Source organism: Schistocerca piceifrons, chromosome 6, assembly GCF_021461385.2.
Source record: "Schistocerca piceifrons isolate TAMUIC-IGC-003096 chromosome 6, iqSchPice1.1, whole genome shotgun sequence".
In the NCBI taxonomy this organism is placed as follows: domain Eukaryota; kingdom Metazoa; phylum Arthropoda; class Insecta; order Orthoptera; family Acrididae; genus Schistocerca; species Schistocerca piceifrons.
The window spans coordinates 247247247-247267717 of record NC_060143.1 but is presented as its reverse complement, the minus strand read 5'-3'; positions in this window follow the sequence as shown (position 1 = coordinate 247267717).

Genomic DNA, 20471 nt, shown 5'->3' with positions numbered 1-20471 from the left:
ATGATCTTCCTCGAATTTGGTTCAACACTTAACTCCTGGAACCTACATCACAAAACCTCTGAAGTGGGACCTGCTGGAAATCACTTAGTAGTATCGTGCCACACAGTAACTCGACTATCGTCAACACTCTTTCTAAAAGGAAAAAGGCTTTAGTTTATTCCACTCATCTGGAAGTAGAAGCTTGAGTTTTTATTACATACTCACTACTCCGTAAATTGTACACCTTATACTTCTAAAAATAAGGGAACATTAAACCAAGACCACCACGTACAATTATCTTCATACATCTAATAGTGAAGGATTTCCAGATGGACACGTGGTGCAGTCCGCAAAGCTTCATAGTTCTTCAAATCAGACCTAGTGACGATCGCGACAGTGCATCAGCCACCACGTTTTCTGTTTCAGCGGTGCAAACTTCAGTGAATTTAACCTTCTGGAGATACAGTGCTCACGTTGCAACCATCCATGGGTCAGTCTGGAAGCCGTCAGAACATGTAATGTCGAGTGATTTATATGACCTTAGGTTACTGAGCCAAACAGATAACGACGTAATCTGATAGAGCCCAAGACGACAGTTATCATCTAATGTTCGTCAACCTAATATCCACGCTCACACTTGTTGAGGAATCTATTTGCAACTGTAATCAATCGTTGATGCCTAAAACAGTCTTCCTCTATTTCTTGGTAGTTTCCACTGTGAGACCTGTCTTCATGCTGTCTCTCTCTCTCTCTCTCTCTCTCTCTCTCTCTCTCTCTCTCACACAAAAAAATTCTTACTGAAATTTGGATTTGACACAATACGAGCAACAAGAAGACAGCATTTTTATGCTTTCAAAGTCTTCCTGTGCGTTCTTGTGCAACTGCCCAAGTCTCAATGAGTGAGCTTACCAGTCAGTGCATAAAGGCATTGGATACATAGCCAACTCATGTTTACAAAGCGTTTATAAAAATTAGTGACACCCAAGAAAGCTCCAATATGCTTCTTTTTAGAAGGAATGGAGAACTCTCTAATAATTGTAGGTTTAGATGATATGGCAATTTCTAAATAGATATCTTGAATCATAAATGGTAATAATATGGTTTGAAAAGTTCTCGGAATGTCCACGAGAGGTCAGCGCTAGCGCAACGAGTCGCTCATGTGATATTCATTGCACTGTGGTCTGTAAACACGTGCCACGTCAGTGCTCTTGGAAGAGAGCTGTGGCGGTGACGTGGCTCTGTTGTTCCCGCGTAGTGATTTGCAAAGATGCAAAAATCGAGATTCGAGCAGTGATTGAGTACTTCGTAAAGAAAGGTATGAAAGCAAAGAATATTCGTGCCCATTTCCAAAATACACTGGGGGCCTCTTCTCCTTCATATGCAACTGTTGCGGAGTGGACAAATGAATTTAAATTTGGTCGGGAGAGCTTAGATGATGATCCGCGTAGTGGTCGGCCAAGATATGTGACTACTCCATAAATCATTGCAAAAGTGTACAAAATGATCATGGAGGATCGCCGATTGATAGTGCGTGAAATTGCTCACGCTTGCCAGATGTCATCCGAAAGGGTGTATCACATTTTAAATGAAGAATTAGAAATGAAAACATTGTCTGCAAGATGGGTGCCGCGACTCTTGACGCTGGATCAAAAACGCATGAGAATAGACATATCGGAACAATGTTTGGCCCGTTTCATGAGAAACACACAAAATTTTTGCTCCGGTTTGCGAACGCAGATGAAACTTGGGTGCACTACTATACCCCAGAGACCAAATAACAGTCAAAGCAGTGGAAACACGCTGATTACCCGCCACATAAAAAGCAAAGACAATTCCTTCGGAGGGAAAGGTCATGGCAGCATTGTTCTGGCATGCGAAAGGGATTCTACATCTACATTTATACTCCACAAGCCACCCAATGGTGTGTGGCGGAGGGCACTTCACGTGCCACTGTCATTACCTCCCTTTCCTGTTCCAGTCGCGTATGGTTCGCGGGAAGAACGACTGCCGGAAAGCCTCCGTGCGCACTCGAATCTCTCTAATTTTACATTTGTGATCTCCTCTGTAGGTATAAGTAGGGGGAACCAATATATTCGATACCTCATCCAGAAACGCACCCTCTCGAAACGTGGCGAGCAAGCTACAACGCGATGCAGAGCGCCTCTCTTGCAGAGTCTGCCACTTGAGTTTGCTAAACATCTCCGTAACGCTATCACGCTTACCAAATAACCCTGTGAAGAAACGCGGCGATCTTCTTTGGATCTTCTCTATCTCCTCCGTCAATCCGACCTGGTACGGATCCCACACTGATGAGCAATACTCAAGTATAGGTCGAACGAGTGTTTTGTAAGCCACCTCCTTTGTTGATGGACTACATTTTCTGTGGACTCTCCCAATGAATCTCAACCTGGTACCCGCGTTACCAACAATTAATTTTATATGATCATTCCACTTCAAATCGTTCCGCAAGCATACTCCCAGATATTTTACAGAAGTAACTGCTACCAGTGTTTGTTCCGCTATCATATAATCATACAATAAATGATCCTTCTTTCTATGTATTCGTTATACATTACATTTGTCTATGTTAAGGCTAGTTGCCACTCCCTGCACCAAGTGCCTATCCGCTGCAGATCTTCCTGCATTTCGCTGCACTTTTCTAATGCTGCAACTTCTCTGTATACTACAGCATCATCCGCAAAAAGCCGACTCTATCTACTAGGTCATTTATATATATTGTGAAAAGCAATGGTCCCATAACACTCCCCTGTGACACGCCAGAGGTTACTTTAACGTCTGTGGGCCTCTCTACATTGAGAACAACATGCTGTGTTCTGTTTGCTAATAACTCTTCAATCCAGCCACACATCTGGTCTGATATTCCGTAGGCTCTTACTTGGTTTATCAGGCGACAGTGCGGAACTGCATCGAACGCCTTCCAGAAGTCAAGGAAAATAGCATCTACCTGGGAGCCTGTATCTAATATTTTCTGGGTCTCATGAACAAATAAAGCGAGTTGGATCTCACTCGATCGCTGTTTCCGGAATCCATGTTGATTCCTACAGATTAGATTCTGGGTGTCTGTTTGTAGACTTTCTACCGACTGTGCCAACAGTTACTGGAGAATACTATGCCAACCTCCTGGATAAACTGCAACAAAAGATACGCGAAAAAAGGCCAGGTTTACCAAGGAAGAAAGTCATCTTCCATCAAGGCAATGCCCGCCCGAACACTTGTACCGTCTCCATTGCAAAATTACGCAAAGTAAGGTACGAATTGTTGCCACACCCGCCTTCTTCACCTGACGACTTCCATCTCTTCCTAAAACTGAAAATCTTTCTTGGTGGATGAAGATTCACTTCAAACCAGGAATTGATAGCCGGAGTTAACGACTACTCATATTTTGCAGGCCTGGAGGAAACTCAGTTTCGAGATGGGATCAAGGCACTGCAACATCGTTGGACGAAATAAATTAATCTACAAGGAGACTACATTGAAAAATAAAAATGAAAATAAAGTGATATAAGTACTTTTTTTCTATAACACCCCGAGCCCTTTTCGAACCACCCTCGTAGTTTAGTCACAGTTGGCGGAAATCATAAGATTGTACAATACAAATGTAGCTGTGTCATAACAAACAGTCAACATTGATAAATTTCGTAGTTTAGGCCAAGAAGTGATACAGTACGAAAATTGCATTTGTTGGTCATTAGCTGATTGTCCTCTTTAGAATCAGTTGTGTACGAGAAAATGAGCTGATAAACCGAAATCTCGGCAGCACAAAAATAATAGTGTCTTGGAATTTAATGAGTGATTGGTTGGAACTGTTAGTAAGAATGCAATGTTTCACCGAGAAACCACAATACAGTCAATCACTATGTGAAATTAATTTTTGAAAAATAATGCTGTGGCACAATAACTATACCTTGCTTCTCAAGACTACCAATTTTGACCTCAAACATTTATATATAATGAAAGACACCATAATTAGGCGCTATTGCTGCAAACGAAACACATTCATTATATGACGATTAGCAATTCGTTACAAAACCTGTAATTACTAAGAAGAGACTTAAAGCACAGGTTGCCCATCCAGACATGATCTTTTGTAAGTAGAGCCACGCTACATTTGGACAGCATAGAAATTATAGAATGCAGGGAAGTTTCTAATTTCTGCTAGGAGGCTACCAAGGTGAATTACAAGCTGGATTGAAATGGCATGTTCTCTTGTGTCCAAAAACGGTGTCTAAGTTCGCTGAAGTCTACATGTACATCTACATCCATACTCAGCAAGCCACCTGACGGTGTGTGGCGGAGGGTACCTTGAGTACCTCTATCGGTTCTCTCTTCTATTCCAGTCTCGTATTTGTCGGTATGCCTCTGTGTGGGCTCTAATCTCTCTTATTTTATCCTCATAGTCTCTTCGAGAGTATATACGTAGGAGGGAGCAATATACTGCTTGACTCCTCGCTAAAGGTACGTTCTCGAAACTTCAACAAAAGCCCGTACCGAGCTACTGAGCGTCTCTTCTGCAGAGTCTTCCACTGGAGTTTATCTATCATCATTGTAACGCTTTCGCGATTACTGAATGAACCTGTAACGAAGCGCGCTGATCTCCGTTGGATCTTCTCTATCTCTTCTATCAACCCTATCTGGTACGGATCCCACACCGGTGAGCAGTATTCAAGCAGTGGGCGGACAAGTGTACTGTAACCTACTTCCCTTGTTTTCGGATTGCATTTCCTTAGGATTCTTCCAATGAATCTCAGTCTGGCATATGCTTCACCGACTATCAACTTTATATGGTCATTCCATTTTAAATCACTCCTAATGCCTACTCCCAGATGATTTATGGTATTAACTGCTTCCAGTTGCTGACCTGCTATAATGTAGCTAAATGATAAAGGATCTTTCTTTCTATGTATTCGCAGGACATTACACTTGTCTATATTGAGATTCAATTGCCATTCCCTGCACCATGCGTCAATTCGTTGCAGATCTTCCAGCATTTCAGTACAATTTTCCATTGTTACCACCTCCCGATAAACTACAGCATCATCAGCAAAAAGCCTCAGTGAACTTCCGATTTTATCCACAAGGTAAGTTATGTATATTGTGAATAGCAACGGTCCTACGATACTCCGCTGTGGCACAGCTGAAATCGCTCTTACTTCGGAAGACTTCTCTCCATTGAGAATGACATGCTGCTTTCTGTTATCTAGGAACTCTTCAATCCAATCACACAATTGGTCTCATAGTCCATATGCTCTTACTTTGTTCATTAAACGACTGTGGGGAACTGTATCGCCGGTGGCGGCGGTGGTCTAGCGGTTCTAGGCGCTCAGTCCGGAACCGCGTTACTGCTACGGTCGCAGGTTCGAATCCTGCCTCGGGCATGGATGTGTGTGATTTCCTTAGGTTAGTTAGGTTTAAGTAGTTCTAAGTTCTAGGGGATTCTTGACCACAGATGTTAAGTCCCATAGTACTCAGAGCCATTTGAGTCTTTTTTTTTGGGGAACTGTATCAAACGCCTTCCAAAGAAGCTGCTTATGGTAAATCAGTACTTGTACACGGTGCATCTCTGGCATGTATGGTGTAAATCAAATGTCGTGAGGCATCAGAGACTATTAACATTGTGGTTTAGTTATAAAATATATTTCCCACAGAAAGTATGGATCTGCTTGTAGAGAGTGTGCACGGAAACAAGTTGCAATATCCGCTATCCAGATTTCTTAAAATAAGGAAGTTAAAAATGAATGCGTGGCCGGATGAAAGACTTGAGTGTTTCTCTTCTGGTATCGGCGTCTGTAGGATCTTGGAGACCCGCGTTTCTTTCTCTGCGCTCAAGGATGGCCTTTGCTGTACGCTGTACGAGGAATGTGTACTCTTTGTCGCAAATTTATTCCGCTCTCATTACTGAATGTAAGTAATAGGCCCGCCCAGAAGCGCCTTACAAAAGGACGTGAATATCACCTACCCTTTTTCAAAAGGAATAAATAAGAGAAAAGCCGGTTAAGAAGCGGTCCACGGCGAATACCTGCCGGGTCGCGTATTTAGCGAGCGCCACCATATTGCTGTGCGTTGGAGACGGGGGGGGGGGGGGGGGGGGGGAGGCAGTCATCGCAAAGTGCGCGGCGTGTCCGCTGCGAAAATAACGCGCTCGAGGACTCGCCGCCGAGGACGGAGAACGGAAGACGGGCTCCGGGTGGTGCCTGGCGAAGGGGGCCTGCGCGAGAGGAACCTTTAGCGCAAATTACTGCTGCACTGCCGGCGGCAAGGGCATTATCCGGGCCGGCATTTGCATAGAGAGAAGAAACCGGCGGGGGTGGAGAGAGAGAGAGAGAGGGAGAGGGAGGATGAGAGAGAGAGAGAGAGAGAGAGAGAGAGAGGGAGGGAGGGAGGGACCGGCTCTGGAGGAGCCGGGAGAGAAACGAAGCACGCGAGGCGAGAAAATCAGCAGGGAAGCCCACCAGCTGCTGGTTTGTTGGGCCGGCGAAAATTTGTCTGCCAGCTACTAGGAGCTCAGCAGTCGCTGTGCTGCATTGCGTTTGCTCCCCTGGGAAACACAGTCCTTCTTTTCTGTTGCTCACAAACATTTATATTTCGCCTTCTGCCCTTTTATCGTCTTTGTCGTCTCGAGAGTGTTAACATTCGTCCACAGTCGAAGCTCAGTAGCAGAATAAGATAGCAGAATTGCTCTTGCGAGATTCTGAATGGATACCGTTTAGTCCACCAAATGAAAGTTTACCACTAAGAGTAGTCGTACAGTCACATAGGGCGCAACATACATTATATGTACATACTTCTTTGTATACGTTCAATATCCCCTGTCAGTTTTGTTTGGTATGGGCCCCACACACTTTAGTAGGGATAAGTCCCTTGATTATTTTATAAGTAGTCTCCTTTGTAGACTAGTTTCATTTCGGTAGCATTGTACCAATGAAATTAAATGGTCCACCGCTTTACCAATTGTAAGTTGGCTGTTTAGGTTTTTATGTTGGTAACGCCACGTAGCGGGTTTTCGCGGATGATGCTGTAGTATACAGAGAAGTTGCAGCATTAGCAAAGTGCAGCGGGAAGTTCTGCAGCGGATAGGCACTTAGTGCAGGGAGTGGCAACTGACCCTTAACATAGACAAATGTAATGTATTGCGAGTACATAGAAAGAAGGAACCTTTATTGTATGATTATATGATAGCGGAACAAACACTGATAGCAGTCACTTCTGTAAAATATCTGGGAGTATGCTTGCGGAACGATTTGAAGTGGAATGATCATATAAAATTAATTGCTGGTAAGGCGGGTGCCAGGTTGAGTGGTTCAAATGGCTCTGAGCACTATGGGACTTAACATCTATGGTCATCAGTCCCCTAGAACTTAGAACTACTTAAACCTAACTAACCTAAGGACATCACACAACACCCAGCCATAACGAGGCAGAGAAAATCCCTGACCCCGCCGGGAATCGAACCCGGGCGTGGGAAGCGAGAACGCTACCGCACGACCACGAGATGCGGGCGTGGCAGGTTGAGATTCATTGGGAGAGTCCTTAGAAAATGTAGTCCATCAACAAAGGAGGTGGCTTACAAAACACTCGTTCGACCTATACTTGAGTATTGCTCCTCAATGTGCGACCCGTACCAGGTCGGGTTGACAGAGGAGATAGAGAAGAACCAAATAATAGCGGCGCGTATTTGGTAATCGTGACAGCGTTACGGAGATGTTTAGCAAACCCAAGTGGCAGACTCTTCAAGAGAGGCGCTCTGCATCTCGGTGTGGCTTACGGTCCAGGTTTCGAGAGGGTGCGTTTCTAGATGAGGTATCGAATATATTGCTTCCCCCTACTTATACCTCCCTAGGAACCATGAATGTAAGATTAGAGAGATTGGAGCGCGCACGGAGGCTTTCCGGTAGTCGTTCTTCCTGCGAACCATACGCGACAGGAACAGGAAAGTGACGTAATGACAGTGGCCCCTAAAGTGCCCTCCGCCACACACCGTTGGGTGGCTTGCCGAGTATAAATGTAGATGTAGATGTAAATGTAGCGCTCTGTATGAAAATCACTGAGTGTGCTGTGTACAGTCTGTGGCTGGTTGGTCTCGTTGGAGTATTCGCTAGTGTAGTCTTGGGTTGTTGGATGTGAACAGCGCGTAGCGTTGCGCAGTTACAGGTGAGCAGCCAGCAGTGGTGGATGTGGAGAGAGAGATGCCAGAGTTTTGAGAGATTGCTATAAGCGGACGATCTGGACGTGTGCCCGCCAGAAAAAGGAAATCTGTAAATATTATTAATTTATGTATATATATATATATATATATATATATATATATATATATATATATATATATATATATGATGACTTTTGAACACTATTAAGGTAAATACATTGTCTTTTCTCTATCAGAATCTTTCATTTGCTAACTATGTCTATCTGTAGTTAGTGCCTTCAGTAGTTAGAAACTTTTATTTAGCTGGCAATATTGGCACTCACTGTATTGCAGTAGTTCGAGTGACAAAGATTTTTGTGAGGTAAGTCCTTCATGAAAGGTATAGGTTATAGTTAGTCAGGGCCATTTTTTTTTTTTTTTTTTTTTTTTTTTTTTGTAGCGATGATTGAAAGTCAGATTGCGTTGCGCTAAAAATATTGTGTGTCAGTTTAGTGATGATAAGAATAAGTAAAGAGAGAAATGTCTGATTGTGTTCAGTTTTGCTCAGCTGTTTGAAAATCAAATAACGTAAGAGGTTTACCAGCACAGTCATTTCTAATTTTTCTAAGGGGACATTACACAATGACTAGATCTATCTGATTGTCACATTTCCATATCCCTACAAACTGTTCATTTCTATAAGTTTACCGATTCCACTGAAATTATAGTCATAGCATTTCATGATGTTTCTTTTTGTAAAATGCATAATTTTATGTATATGAATTTTAGAACCAATATTCCAGTTTTTGCACCACTATGAAATCTTATCAATATCTGACTGAGTATTTGTGCTGCTTCTTTCGGACAGTGTTTCATCATAGATGACTGCATCACCTGCTAAAAAACTGAGATTACTATTAATATTTTGTGAAAGGTCAGTAATACAGACCATGAACAGCAAAGGTCCAGAAGCAATTCCTTGGGGCTCACTCGAAGCGACTTATGCACCTCTGGATGACTCTCCTTCCCAGATAAAATGCTCCGCCTTCCTGCCAAGAAATCAATCAAAGAAAAAATTTGTCTTCATAAAATACACGATAGTTCTTTCGATAATAGGCGTAAGGTTGGTACTGTGTCAGATGCCTTTCCGAAATCGAAAACTACTGAATCAACTTGACTGTCTTGATCCACGACTGAGATTCTCACGTGAGAAAAGCCGAGATGGGTTTTTCCGAAATCCATGCTGGATGGCAAGGAGGAGGTCATTCTGTTCTTGATACCTCATTACATTTGAGCTGAGAATAAGTTCTAAGATCCTGCAACAATTAGATGTCTTGGATACTGTTAAGTTTTGTGAATCACTTCTGCTGCCGTTCTTGTCTACAGGTGTGACGATTACAACCACTGAGCAGAGTCTTATGTTCGACGGATCTACGGCATTTAAAAGGAGGCTAACGTTCTTGTCGATAGGTGCGACGTTTACAACCACTGAGCAGAGTCTTATGTTCGAAGGATCTACGGCATTTAAAAGGAGGCTAACTCAGCCATAAATTCCGTATAGAATCTGAAAGTGAATCTATTGGGAACTGTAGCTTCTTTCAGTTTTAACGTTTTTACCTGCTTCTCAGCAACAATGACACTAATAGCTATGTCACTCCCCTTTGAGATGTTACGAGGATGAACGTGATGCAATACTCCTGGAATTTCCTATGGAATGAAACATTTGAAATTTGGGTTCTAAATTTCTTCAATTGTTTTCATACCCTCAATATCAGTTCCTGTCTCGTCCATTAGTGTATGAACACTAACTTTGGTGCCACTAGCAGCCTCTACATATGAATGAATTTTCTACGGATTTTATGAAAGATCTTTCGGTAACATTCCTCTACGTTAGTCTCTGAAAGTTAAATGCATTGTATTAGAGTATCTCATTTATTTAACAGCCTTCATTGAACATTATGCCCCACAAGGTTTATATTTAGTACCGGTCTATTAGTCACTGAGCAGATACGTCGTTTCATAGTTCCTTCTATTGTAGTTACCTGTCTGAAATATCGTTTGATGCAGGACTTCACGCTAGTCCATCTTCTGCAACTCTTAGCATTAACATGGAAAGAGGGGGGGGGGGGAGGTGGATTGGTAGGCTGCACTCCTGTTCCTCTCCCTTCTCTTTCAGTACCTGCATTGCATGATTCAGCCTTTGCATTTCCGATTCCACATTTTTTAGGTCCTTCCCTTTGAAAAGCAGTAAGTCCCTTGGAGTCACCTTTCCTTCATTTTATTTATTTGTTTGACGCAGACACGTGCAATTTGGGCACTTGTATCGAGTTAGGTTGACGCTGTGACCGGTATGATGTTTATCAAGGAGGGTTGACAGTGGCTGTGTTCTGAGTTCATAGGTAGTTAACTCCACAGAGTATGTTTTGTCGAACAGTTACGACGGCATTAGTTAAAACTTCCGGTCTAAGGAGTCGTGGTCGAACAGTAGAAATTCTTCCTCCCGACGTTTCGTTGCCAACTGCGGACATTATCTTCCCAGGTGAGTCAACGATTGGCAGCTAGGCTGTGGAGGTCACATTTATACAGAGCGCATAGAGGGCGCCACCTCTCTTCACGTACTGTCGACAGTGAAACTATCTCTGACTAATGTCATTACTCTCGATCAGAGGTAATAAATTGTTACATCGTTGGTACAAGGTCGACAGATATATATTATGTAACATTAAACCGCCTTCTTTTCTGTTAAAATTATAGTGGTGTTAATAAATCTCTATTATTCTCTGTTCATACGTACATTATAAAGCCATATCTTAGCTAGCACTCTTGTCTCACTCAGTTTTATTTCATTATCACAGTCTTCAAAAAATATGTTCCGCTACAGTCGATTTATCTGTGAGTCCCAGATATACGAAATTTTATGCACCCCAGGAGTTGCAAAAGGGTGTCGTGCGTCTTTCACCGATCTTAAATATCCGCTGATTTTCTTGGTGGGTCTAAAGATTGTTTCGACTCGAAACTTGCCCATAATTTTCTCATTCCGGTCAGTAATATTGTGGATAAGTGGAAGAAAGACTTTCCCAACCATCGTTTGTTTTGTTGTTGCATGTTTTCCGACACTTTTATTCTGGAATGGAGTGCTCGATCCATCTGATTATCAGCGTGTCCATTTTTCTTAAACGCTGTTCGCAAATGATTTAGTTTCCCTTGCAAATAAACTGGTTCACAAATTTTATTAGCCCTGTCCTACTGTGTTTTAATGAGTACCTCTCTTCTGTCTGGGATGATGGTATGAATCCTTATTGAGGAACGATCAGCATGTGTATGTTTCCTATATACCTAATGAACTAAAGTCTCATCTGTTCGTTTAATTACTGAAACATCCAAAAAATGAAGCTGTTCATTACTCTTTGCTCTATAGTAAATTGTGCCTTTGGAGTACTACTATTTATATGCACCTAGAAACCGTTCATTTCCTCTTCACTGTGATCCCATAACACAAACGTGTCATCTACGTACTATACCACTTTAAAAAACTTTTATTGGCTGACAGCAACGCCTGATGCGTAAAAAATTCCATAAAAAGATGAGTAACAGCTGGACTTAGAGGGCTCTCCATCGCCACTACTTTAATTTATTCATAGAACTCATTAATATATGGAGATAAGTCGTGGACAGGCAATGTCGAAACACAGCCACTGCATCAGTGAGAAACATATCAGCTACGTAAGAAAGAACTTCGTTAATCGGAGCCATGGTTAACAGGGATACCACATCAGAGCTGACAAGGATATCACTTGGGCCGATAGTAATCTCCTTCAATAGAATTTTTAATATGATGATCAGTTTCCCCGATATACGGTCGTAACAAGTAGTGAGATGTATAGCCATCTCTTGCGTAGGGGATCCAGTAGAACTAACTATCGGTGTCAATGGATGATTAGGATAATGAATCTTAGGTAGCCCATATAAGCTAGGAGGGTATGCTTCCGTTTTGCAAAGGTATTTTTCATCCTCTATAGGAATGGAAGACTTTTTTATTAATCGACTGGTTGCTATTAACACTTTCATTGTAGATTCTTTTTGAACTCTTTATAAGCGATGGGATCCAGGAGGTCACTGGTCTTCCTGTGGTAGTCTTCAATTTTCAGCACATCGGTAGCATTACCTTATCAGAAAAAAGCACGATAATATAGTTTTCCGCATTAATCTCCGTAACGTCTTCTTTGCTCCTTGAGACAAATTGCTGCTAGGTGGCTTAGCTTTAGGTAGTATTCTGGCTGTTTCCATCCTCATCCATCAACAAAATGTGATGGTAACAGACGAATCTCTGTCTCTATATTACCTACAATACCTTCCGTGAGAACCTTCAGTGGAGTAATTGCAAAATTTCCTCCTTTCGAGAGAACAGAAATTTCTTCCTTAGATCATTCTTTTCCGTACAAATTAATTGTCTGTAACCGACGTTTCTCGTCTGCCCTTCAGCAAGTTATCAATCTTCTTCTTCTGCCTGTTGCAAGAAACCTTTGCACTAAGTTCCATAGATCTAAATGTTAGCCTTTCTACTTTATTCTAGTCAGGAAACTGCATTGTGTTGCTAATAAATAATTGGAGATTTACTAGATGACTGCTAGTTACCGCCAGTCCTCGACGTGTTTGATGAATCCGCTCCCATAGCATCGCCAGTTCCGTATGTACACAGAAACGGTTAGCTCGCGCTGAATGAAACAATCTTCTCACCTACAGAAACATCGGAACTGTCCCGTTGTCACGACAACGTAACCAACAAGTGAGCTGCAAAGCTGTTGAGTTTTCTTCTTGCGTAGAGTCTCCAGTCACCTTATCATAACCGAGGTATCCTCCCAGTACAGGCGTCCAATGTAACGTGAAGGCTTTCATGACCTGCGTCTTCATTAGTTAAAACTTCCGGGCTAAGAGGCCGTGGTCGAACAGTAGAAATTCTTCCTCCCGACGTTTCGTTGCCAACTGCGGACAACATCTTCAGAGATGGGTCTCAATAATGTGACGAGTTATATGCTACATACCAAGAATCCCACAATGACACAACAGCTGATAACATCGTGAGAAAAAAATGGTTCAAATGGTTCTGAGCACTATGGGACTTAACATCTGTGGTCATCAGTCCCCTAGAACTTAGAACTACTTAAACCTAACCAACCTAAGGAAAACACACACATCCATGCCCGAGGCAGGATTCGAACCTGCGACCGTAGCAGTCGCGCGGCTCCGGACTGAGCGCCTAGAACCGCGAGACCACCGCGGCCGGCTAACATCGTAAGAGCTCTCAACAAGAATATAAGAGAAAACTGACATGAAACAACGACAGGACTCTACACATTCTAGTCGGAAAGCCTGTAACGATTGAAGAAAGCTTGGTACAGGCTAAAGGTTGTCAAACACAGTCACACATGTGCAGCCAGAGTAAAAAACGATTTCGAAAACTAAAATACACGAGACATACACACGAACCGTGAAAAAAGAATCGTATATAAACAGGTCGCATCTAGAACCACATCAAGACTAGCCTTAAATAGGGTATAGGTAGATAAAGCTGCTTGCTTTCACGGCGTATAGCCGTCGGTCCTAAAACAAAACTGCGGCTCGCTGAATTTTTCTGCGAGATTCTGAGACCTAGAAAATTATCAAAGCTTTCCAAACAGGCTAAGATAACTGCCACCCTAAAACCAAGCCAAGACGGATGAGCCGTGATGCGGCTCGCGTTGGTGCTGTTTGGAGGTTTCCGCCTACTATTGGAGGCCAGACGGTATTGTTTAGTTGGCATGGCTGCCAAGACGGACGACCCGTGCTGCGGCTCGCGTGGGTGCTGTTTGCAGGTTTCCGCCCTCTATTGGAGGCCAGATGGTATCGTTCAGTTGGCATGGTTGCGGTTGTTTGTCTTCTTCTCGTGTCGACTAGCGCCACTCGGATTCGCAAGCGTTCACTGTCCGCTAGTGGCAGCAGCGGTGGTTATCGATATGTAGTAACTGTTGCCCTATCTTTGGGACCACGTCGTTGTTTTTCCGAGTCGTGTAAGGGGGCCAGTTCGGTTGGGACTCAGGAGGAGCCAGTGCCAAAACACGCCTGGACCATTGGCGGCACGCATGGACTGCCGCCGTATGAAAGGGCTGTGGTCATGAGGGTGTGTGATCTCGTCGTAAACCTGATCCAGCAAGCTTTAAGATGAGTGCGTTTCAATCCAAGTAGAGAAACCTCCACCATTGCGATATTTCGGGATTCTCCAGTGACTTGGGTTCGTGTTGCTGCTCGTAGTGTCACCGAGGCGAAGAGCAGCGAGTGGAGTGCTTCGGGAAGGCGGATCTGATTACCTTTCCTCGAGTTCTTATTACTATTTACTGCGTTCAACTACTTACAATTGGTTAAGTTCAACCAGCACTAATTTTTCTTGCCAGTTGGCCGTTAACGCCCCAGTTACCTGGCCTGAGGTTTAGTGTATGTAACAGCAGTGTACGTTTCCATACCTTGCCGCTGCTATCCGGTGACGCGTGTAGTTTTCACAGCTTTCATGATTGTAGGCCGGTTGGTGATTCTTCTTCTCTGGTGGTAGTGATTCCTTTCTCATTCCGAGCGCTCTAAACGCAATAGTCTGGGGACATAGTGCAGACCGCCGGTTCCGGCTTTGGCGTATTGTTCCATCATTGCATTTGGTTTATCGGACGTCAGGTAGTTTGAGCAAGATTATCATTAGTCATTTGTTAGACTGCCACTAGTTTGAGTTACCATCTTGTGAAGTGAATGCAACTCTTGACTGGCTATCTCATTGTTCGCCGATGTGTTTCCTGCCGAACTTTCTCAGAGGTCGATTCCTGGAGCACCGTCTGTGGCCCCTTGGTTCTTATAAGGACTGTGTGTTCTAAAAGGAGGTTTGATGGCCAGTAGTTCAGTGTAACGCTCCTTCAGCCCACGCGTTCTGCGGGTATAATCTGCCTCAGTACCCTTTAAGGAACTTATGTACTGGTCCTTGTGTTTTATTATTGCATTATTTATTACAATACCTTGTAATGCCTACATTAAAGGTTACATATGTCTAGTTAATAGTTCTGGTCACCTTCTGGAATAAATCTAGCAGTGTTGTGTTCAGTGGATGTTAAGGGTTGTGTTACAAAGTTTACCATCATCGTATTTCACCCGTTTGGTGATCAGTGGCTTGTTTTTGTAACTAACCTTTGCTATTGTATTTGCTGTTTTACAGCAGGCTTCTAAATTTTTTATATTATTGCAGTGCCTGGCGTGTAAGGCTTTCAGCCATGATTGTGGTCTTTTGCCTTAAAATTCTAATTTGGTATTTGTATTTACGCAGTAAGCCTTTAAAACCCTATTTACTGCCATTCCTGGCGTCGGATGCCTTCTGCTGTGTTTGTGGCGACTTGCCTTTGATATTTCAATACCTGTAATTTGTAAGTTGCAGCGAGTTTTAAACAATTCTTAATTTACTGAAATTTCTGGCGTGTAAGGTTTTCTGCCCTGATCACAGTGGCTTGCTTTAAAACATTATCTGCTGTATCTGTAGTGAATGGTGATTTGGTGAATTGTAACTCACTGAAAACACTTATTTATACAGATGTTTATTCCTTCATTAATAACGTGTGATATTTTTCTTTATTGTTGAGTCTGGAATTACCGGTTTAAAATAAATTGTGTGCAGCTGTAAGAGGCAACCAATAGTAACTGATTACTGCCCCGTCCGCAATCGTAACCGAATCGTGCCTTCCCTTGACTACCAGGTTTCAACGGAACTGATGCTTCCCACTACCGACCTGTATCACTGCTCAGCATTACCTATAAGCTACTACAAAGGTTTATTCAACGTAAATCATATTGATGAGTCCTTAGATCAAATCAGCCCTGTCGAACACTGTGGCCTTAGGAGACATCGGAGATCCTGCGAGTATGTTTTAACGTTGATAACTTTAGTGGAAGCTGGATTTCAGCGAGATCTTATATCAGTTACAGTTTTAGTGGATGTTACGGCAGTTCATGATGCTGTGTAGCTGGAGGGGTTAATGATGAAGTTTAAAGAAATCAACCTACGCTTAAAGCTGTCGTTTCTAGTTAGCTACATACTTTCTGAGAGACGCTTCAGGCTGTTCGTTAGTGGACGAGCTAACAGACGGAGAACTATAAATAACGGCCTACCTCATGGACCAGTTCTTGCCCCCATCATGTTTAACCTGTATGTCCGTGATATGGCAGACACGGACTCTATGAAAATTCAGCACGCAGATGACCTAGAATTAATTTCCAGGCTAAATACCAGATGCACTGTGAGAGTGTGCTGATAAGTGATCTGATGAAACTGAATACTTTCATGAATGGAGACTTCAGCGTAACACAAACAAAACCGAGGTTTCTGGATTCCACCCAAATAAGAAAGAAGCCCAAAGGAAGCGGCATCCGCGCGACCGCTACGGCCGCAGGTTCGAATCCTGCTTCGGGCATGGATATGTGTGATGTCCTTAGGTTAGTTAGGTTTAAGTAGTTCTAAGTTCTAGGGGACTGATGACCTCAGAAGTTTAGTCCCATAGTGCTCAGAGCCATTTGAATCATTTTTTTTGGAAGCGGCATGTGACTTTCGATGGAACTGAACTGCCACATAAATATAATCAGTTTATCTAGCAATGACTGTGGTTTGGTCCTTGACATTCAAACAACAATACATTAAGTTGTCCATGAAACTTGGCTCAAGAGTAAGTCCACTTCGCAAGCGTGCCGGAAGCAACTGGGGTGTGGACGCCAATACTCTACGCTCTGGGGCACTCGATCTTGTGTATTCTACTGGAGAACTTTGCGCTCCTGTGTGGAAAAACAGTGCCCACACAACAAAGATTGATGTGCAGCTTAATGAAGCTATGAAACGTATCACAGACACTGTTGAATCTACTCCTAGTCAGTGGCTACCTGTCTTACCTAATGTTGCTTCGCAAGTTCTAAGAAGGAAAGCAGCAACGATAATCGTTCTCGAAAAGATCGCTTCTCATAAGAACTCTCCCTTGTTTGATGCTCTCCATCAATATCTTACCTGAAGTCACGTAAACCACTCTGAGTTGATTTAGAAAGTATCGGTTCTTTTGACGTTATCTCCAAATGACAACAACGCTGGAACGAACATCCACGCAAAAACGCTCAACTGGTTCAAGAGCAAACAAAGGAAGTCGAGGGATTCGAAGCAGCACACCAAATCTGATCATGCTGAACCGCACTACGACTGACCAAGGAAGATGTGATTACTTTAGGAAGAAGTAGGGTCTCTGTACACCTTCTGACTGCGACTGCGGAGCAGAGGAACAACAATAGATCAACATTCAAGGAGTGCTAACTTGGAACATTTGACGGTGATATGGTGAATTTGCTCTTGACTGGTTCCACATTTGGACATTTTCATTTTGTTGTAGATACTTCTGTGTACTTGTAAAACGACACGATAAATTAATGGCCAAGATACCATTAATTAAATTTTATTATTGACGAACGATTTCGACAGTTGAAACTGTCATCTTCTTTGGCTATGAATCGTGATCGATTATGAGTTTATCACTCATGCCATGTCCTCATTATGGTAAAGAGTATATAGCACATTATACATATATTTGTCAAAAGCAAAATCAATCACATCTCGTGCAAATGGGCATGTTCACACATTTAACTCCCTACAGGGCCTTGTTATTCTTACACTGAATTTTTACTACACATCATGCGTTGTAAGACCTAAAAAGCCTCTGTGGAGTGCTGCTTGCGTGAACATGCCCATTTCCACAAGGTCTTTTCTATCTGTATCTGGACGGCATGAATGATAAGCTCATAATGGAACCCGATTTACAACGTAAAATTTTTGAAGATCAGTAGATGATAGCTTCAGCTGCCGAAACCGGTTGTCAGAAATAAATATTATCTAAACTAAGGACACCACACACATCCATGCCCGAGGCAGGAGTCGAAACTGCGACCGTAGCGGTCGCGCGGTTCCAGACTGTAGTGCCTAGAACCGCTCGACCACTCCGGCTGGCCTCAAATGTCCACTACATGTAGTTCACTGCGTAGTGTTTGCTCGTACACAACCTGAAATGAACCTGTGTCCGCTGACAACTGCATTTCGTGCCGGGTTTAAATCGACTGTCAGCGACAAGGCGCACCGCTCGTGCCCGTTACACAAAATGACTATAGCGGGGTTATTGAATGAGGAAATTATGCCGCTTATGAACAGTTTATAACCACTTCTTTCTTTTTATAGGTTTGTAAAAAATAGTACACATTCGTTCTAGACAAGCCAGATAGTCCCCATTAATGCACAACACACGCCGATTTTATTCATGCTTTGTTCGTGGGGACGCCCAGACACGGTAGGTACTGTAATATGATCACGCCGCAGATAACCATACTACCGACTGTCACAAAGACGCCACTGCAGTGCCACGTGACCTTCTGGTTGTGTGGGCACTGTTTTTCCACACAGGAGCGCAAAGTTCTCCAGTAGAATACACAAGATCGAGTGCCCCAGAGCGTAGAGTATTGGCGTCCACACCCCAGTTGCTTCCGGCACGCTTGCGAAGTGGACTTACTCTTGAGCCAAGTTTCATGGACAACTTAATGTATTGTTGTTTGAATGTCAAGGACCAAACCACAGTCATTGCTAGATAAATTGATTATATTTATGTGGCAGTTCAGTTCCATCGAAAGTCACATGCCGCTTCCAAAAAAAATGATTCAAATGGCTCTGAGCACTATGGGACTAAACTTCTGAGGTCATCAGTCCCCTAGAATTTTTTTTTTTTTTTTTTTTTTTTTTTTGTGGGGTGGGACATGAAGGGTGTTCCTATTGTTGTGACTGTTGTTTGGTCTCAGGATCGAAGTGGTTAACCCACGTTTCGTCCATTGTCAAATACCTTGCAAGTAAGCCGTCTTCATCCGCTTCAAACTGGCGGACGATTTCTTCACAACACTGCACGCGCTCCCGTCTCTGATCTGCATTCAAGTCTTTCGGGACCCACCGAGATGAGACTTTCTGCATTCTCAAAATATTCACAACAATGTCACGAGCACGTCCATGGGAGATTGCAAATGTGGTTTCAATGTGCTGCAACGTTGTTCGTCGCTCCTGCCAAATCGTATCGCGAATTGCAGTCACTGTTTCATCAGTGGCAACGGTGACAGGCCTTCCTCTCCGTGGCTCATCTTCCACACTCGTTCTTCCACATTTGAAGTCGGACATCCATTTTTTCACTGTTGCATAAGATGAAGCATTGTCCTTAGGTGTACTCCGCATGTCTTCCGCAATTTCATTGGGCGTCATTCCCTTCAATTGGAGATATTCAATCACAACACGGTTCTTGATTCGCATGATATTCGCCATTTTGCTTACACTGCTGTATACAACGCATCCTAGCGGCAGATTTAACAAAAATGGAGTCGCGAAATTTGATTTGCATACCCACAAAGGGTCACCATAAAAGTATGTGGTGGTGTTTGTGCGAGACATTACGGTAACTATCTCGGGCTAGATACTTTTCAACCGCTCCTCGTAGTAGTGCTGAAATAGCTTTCTGACTGCCTCTGTTTCTCCTAGAACAGCCCATTTCTAATATTCTTTCAATTTTCCTTTTTATTATTCGTGAAAGTACCCTTGAAAGTTTTTAACACAAATAATACGCTACTGACTGTGCCGCAGGTAGTTTCCATTCGGTCTATTTACGAAGTGTATTAATATCTATTTTAATTTCTGGCAGGTCAAAAAAATGTTCAGATGTGTGTAAAATCTTATAGGGCTTAACTGCTGACGTCATCAGCCCCTAAGCTTACACACTACTTAACCTAAATTATCCTAAGGACAAATACACACGCACCCATGCCCGAGGGAGGATTTGAACCTCCACCGGGACCAGCCTAACAGTAAATAACTGCAGCGCCTGAGACCGCTCGGTTAATCCTGCACGGCTCTGGCAGGTGAAAACGATGTGCAGGAACGGAACTCGGACCAGGAGCCTTTGTTCTTCATGAGCAAGCGCTTCATCGACTGAGATATCCAAGCACAATTTACGACACGCCTTCACTGATTTATTTCTGCCAGTATCTCGTCTCCCAGAATGCAAACTGGACGGGGGTACTGGCGGAATTGAGGCGTGGGAGCGGAATAGCTCATTCGGCGGGCTAGTTGCCCGCAAAGGCCAATATTTCTAGGTTTTAATACATAGTTTGAACGGTGTCAGGCAAATCCAACACCTTCCATGAAAACCCTGACATGATAGCAAATTCGGCAATATGTCACATAGCTTCAAATAAATCCTAACATTAAATTAACCAAAGTAATACAATCAACGAG